The sequence below is a fragment of the Lutra lutra genome, chromosome 14, assembly GCF_902655055.1.
Source record: "Lutra lutra chromosome 14, mLutLut1.2, whole genome shotgun sequence".
Lineage (NCBI taxonomy): Eukaryota > Metazoa > Chordata > Mammalia > Carnivora > Mustelidae > Lutra > Lutra lutra.
The window spans coordinates 73,458,991-73,463,058 of record NC_062291.1 but is presented as its reverse complement, the minus strand read 5'-3'; positions in this window follow the sequence as shown (position 1 = coordinate 73,463,058).

The window sequence follows — 4,068 nt, the reverse complement described above, 5'->3', positions numbered from 1 at the left end:
TTTGTTGATTTTTTTTAATAGAGAACTTTCAGTTGCTGACTGTGATAAAGAATACATTTGGGAAATATACATTAAATTGGCAGCACAGGACAAATTGGATTATCCTGCTTTTCTTCCAAATTTTTATTTCTCATAGAAACTATATTAACATATTTAAAATTAGGGACACCTGGGTGGCTCAGTCGGTTAAGTGTTTGTCTTCTGCTCAGGTCATGATCCCAGGGTCCTGGGATCAAGCCCTGCATCAGGCTCCCAGCTCAGTGGGAAGTCTGCTTCTCCCTCCCCCTCTTCCTCTCCCCACTGGCTTGTGCTCTCTCTTGCTCACTCACTCTCTCTCTCTCTCTCTCTCTCAAATAAGTAAATGAAAATCTTTGAAAAAACATATGTAAAAGTAAACTGCTTAAATAAAAAAATCATCCTTAACCATACTATCAAAGCCCAATATTTCTTCTCATTTTTCTCCTTATCTGTCTAGTCTTTATATATTCTCACTCTTAAAAAAAAACAATAAACAAATTTCAATCTAAAGGAAGAATTGGGTCCCTCATTATAGTTCAGTTAAGTTACTGCCACACTCTTTGTAGGAACCCCTTTAAGTAAAAGAACTTGATATGCTGAAATCACCGCACAGGGGATCTGGAAGGGGACTTGGAGATGACCTGGTTCTGGCCCTCTTAGCGGTGGCTGTCTTGTGCATATTGTCAGTCTTAGCAGTTAGTTGTAATAGATGCTGCCGTCCATTCGCCATCACGAGTGTGTGCTAGATGCTTCCTACTTCTTCTCTTCTTCCTGGCAGTTATGCAAAGAGGAAGAGGGTAGAAACGGTTTGCCTTTGAGTCTTATAACCTGGGAACAACAATAGCAGGGTTATTGAAAGGGTTATTGAAAGGGTTCATGGAGACAGCATACGGAAACTACTTGGCGTGGCACCTAGCTATTTTTATTACCATCATCCATTTTCCAGATGAGGAAACCAAGGCTCGGAAAGGATGAATGAGATGGCCACACAGTTTGTGTGTTTCAGTTTTTCACGTAGCTCCCTGGGTAGTGCCAAAGTACATACTTCAAAATCCCCTGGGGTGTGTGATAGAAATTCAGTTTCCAGGGGCCCTTCCCCAAACTGACTCAACCAGACACTGGCTGTAGAGAACCAAGAACATGCATTTTAGAAGTTTGCTAGGGGTTTCTGTGCCCTAAAATTAAAAACCGCTGATGCTCAACTTTTCAAACTCATTAGCCAAGTTTCTGGGCTCCAGCCCAATTTTCTCACCCTGTGAAATGGGAATAACATCACTTCCCCCAGCCTAGTTGGGAGGATTAAAATGGTTTATTTTATAGGAAAGTGCTTTGTAAACTGCAAAACCGTGATTGTTTCTCTCCATCTCAGTCAGGACCCTGCCAAGTAGGGAAGAACAATATCCAATGTTTCCAAATTAATAACACCATCAAAGATACAGTTCGTGCTAGGCCTAATCAGATAGCCAATGAAATTGTATTTGTTTTTTCTCATCATTTAACCTTAGCTCAAAACACGCATACACTAAGACTTAAACATACATACACTGAAGACTTAATGTCATCCTCTTCCACCCCCCACTGCCATAGTTTTCCTAAACAAAAACTGGACATTGCCACAATTGATGTTAAATATTACTCTTCACTATGTTCTTTCCTTGTCTGCTGTCGTAGAATTACAGTTCAGCAATGAGAAAGCCTGCCGTTTGCTTTGTACTCCGTGTTTTATATCCCGACCCATTAAAGCGTGTCTGACATTTTCTTTTCCAGGTCTGTGATTACGAGTTAAATCAGCACATAATCAAACCAGCCCACTTGGCTAATCTCCCTCTTAATAGAGTAGCTTTTGGGGAAGGGAATATGAGCAGCCTGTAAAGAAAGAAAAAGCCCATAACCCACCAGAATATGGACTAACGTGTGCGCCGTGGGAAGGACTGGACTGAAGTAGCAACAAGGACGTACCTCAGGGAGAAACAGCACGAGCTGTGTTCTTGCTATTCTATCCCATGAAGCTAGCCTCTCCATGGAAACTCCTCACAAAGAGAATGGAAAAATTTTAGCTGGAAGAATGTAGGTTTTCATCTGCCTGAAAGAAAATGTGCAGGCCATCTAATCTCAGGATGTCTGCTTTCCTAGACCCATATACTATAAAATAAGTGGGCATCTGTTGTTTTCTGTTTGACTAGTTTCTAATTTGCTCCGTTCTTGTGAGTCTTGTGCAGAGACCAGTGTTCCCTCTGATTTCTTGACTCAAAGACCAGGGGTAGACATGTAACCCAGGCAGGCCTGGCCAATACATGGTCAGCCCTGGGATTCTCTTTAAGACTTGAAGCTTTTGTGGTTTTGGTGAGAGAGCTGAAAAGAGGAGACGTAAGAGATAATGTCAGTTATCATTACCACCATGGAGAGAAAATCTGTTTGTAGAAAGAGAGAATAAAGCCTTGTAGAATTCAGGGGTGCCTGCGTGGCTCAGTCAGTTAAGCATCTGCCTTTGGCTCAGGTCATGATCCCAGGGTCCTGGAATCGAGGTCCTGAGATTGAGGTCCTGGGATGTAGCCCCCTGTCAGGCTCCCTGCTCAGATGCAGGTCTGCTTATCCCTCTTCCTCTGCCCCTTCCCCACCCACTCCTGCTTGTGCATGTGCTTGCTTGCTGGCTTGCTCTCTCTCTCTCTCTAGAATAAATAAAAAGAAAATCTTTTAAAAATAAAAAAAAATTGGGGGGCGCCTGGATGGCTCAGTGGGCTAAGCCTCTGCCTTTGGCTCAGGTCATGATCTCAGGGTCCTGGGATCGAGCCCCGCATCGGGCTCTCTGCTGAGCAGAGAGCCTGCTTCCTCTTCTCTCTCTGCCTCCCTCTATGCCTATTTGTGATCTCTCTGTCAAATAAATAAATTTTTAAAAGTAATAATAAATAAATAAATACATAATTTTTTAAAAGATTTTATTTATTTATTTGAGAGAGAATGAGTGAGAGAGAGCATGAGAGAGGAGGAGGTCAGAGGGAGAAGCAGACTCCCCAAGGAGCTGGGAGCCCGATGCGGGACTCGATCCCGGAAGTCTGGGATCATGACCTGAGCCAAAGGCAGTCGCTCAACCAACTGAGCCACCCAGGCACCCAGATTAAATAAAAAAAAAAAAAAAAAAAAATTAAAGCCTCGTAGAATTTAGGAAAATTGGGAGTTGTGGGGGGTGGGGGTTGTGGGAACCCTGTTTCCTGGTCTCTGCAGTTATCCAGTACCCTTCTGAAAAGTTCTCTTATGGCTTAAATTAGTTTGATTTAGCTTTCTGTTCCTTGCAAACCAAAGATTGTTCACTGAACAGTACTGTGTCCTGCCCCAGTTCCCTCCTGTCTTCTCACAATGCACCTGAATACACAGCATTCCTCATTTCCAGACTCCAAATCTGTAGGGAGTCATCTCTACATGTTTCTCATCTCAGTGAACCATTCTTTTGGGAAGTAGCATAAAAATGCTAGTAAACTAATTCCCCTGAGGTAGTTCATGACTAATCCTGGCTTAATGAGCTACTTTTCCCAGGTTATCATGCATCTTAATACTACTGCTACTACTAATAATAATTACAACAACAATAACTACTATTCATGGTGTTGGGTACTGTGCTAAGCACATACATGTGTTAACTCATTTAATACTTCCAACAACCCTAATATCTCTATTTTATAGGTAGAAAACTGAGATATGGGGGGCGAGGGGGTGTGACAGTGGGAAAGGAGGAGGAGGAACTCTTTAACACAAAGAATTAGTCCCCAATAGTATGATTTCGGGAACTGTAGTTAAGGGTTATCTGCCTATCCATCCTTAAACATATGTCACCACCCAATATTCTATAGCTCCCCATGCATAACCAGGCAGGGGCACAAAATAGGTAGAGCTGGGCAGGGAGCCCCGTATTTTCTTTTTATCTAGAGATCTAATGGCTAAGAGAGGCCAGAGTTCAGCATTTACCAGACAGAAAAGAAGGCTATGTACTATCTGTTCAAAACAAGCAAGGAGCAGGCTGGGAGCCAAGGAACCCCGGCCAGAAGAGACCAAAGG